Genomic DNA, 696 nt, shown 5'->3' with positions numbered 1-696 from the left:
TTTTTTTTTTTTTTTTGTTTTGTTTAACTAGATTCAAATAATTAATCCTAAGACTAGTTGCTTATTATTTGAAGAGGAAACGTGCCATTAAGAAAGGAGATTATTTTAAAGGAAAGTTTCTAAAAGTTTTCTAAGATATAGTAGTATCTAAGTATAGTGTGAAATTCGACAGATGCTCTAGTAATTACTTCCACTAATTACGTATTATCAAGTGCCTAAGAAAGAGAAGAAAAAAAGTTCGCGTGTGTGATTTTTCTGTGTCGCAACGCAACCGCGCTTGATTCTCCTATTTTTTGGAATAATTTTTGTTCTTCAAAATTTGCATTATAGATAAAAAAAAAAAAGATGGATCAAAATTTTGTTATTGAAAGATTATTTAATCGAAAAATTTCCAACATTTGCATCAATAGCTGTTGCGTTATCGTTCTATCGATGATACAGTGGATTCAGTGACAGTTAGAAAAAGTTAAAAGGAAAGAAGTTAAAAATCTACGTGATACGTAAGAAAGGAAAGTAATCGAAACAAGTAAATGTACAAGTGTCGTTAAAAATTAGAGTGCGTAGTATGATGAGAGTGTGCGTGTATCTGTATATCTGTGTCGATGCAAAGAAAGAAACGTTACAAGATTGAAAAAAAGATGTACAGAGATACAACTGCCAATCTCTAAATGAAAAGAAAATAATAATAATAATAAT

General features: G+C 29.3%; 1 protein-coding gene across 1 annotated transcript in view; it reads right to left on the bottom strand.

Annotated features, from left to right (window-relative positions):
• Nucleotides 1-696, bottom strand: part of LOC102677007 (voltage-dependent calcium channel type A subunit alpha-1) — a 123,349-nt gene that overhangs the window by 11,369 nt on the left and 111,284 nt on the right. The window lies entirely within an intron of this gene.

Source organism: Apis dorsata, unplaced genomic scaffold, assembly GCF_000469605.1.
Source record: "Apis dorsata unplaced genomic scaffold, Apis dorsata 1.3 scaffold_196, whole genome shotgun sequence".
NCBI classification, from domain to species: Eukaryota; Metazoa; Arthropoda; class Insecta; order Hymenoptera; family Apidae; genus Apis; species Apis dorsata.
This window is presented reverse-complemented; position numbering and strand designations above follow the sequence as displayed.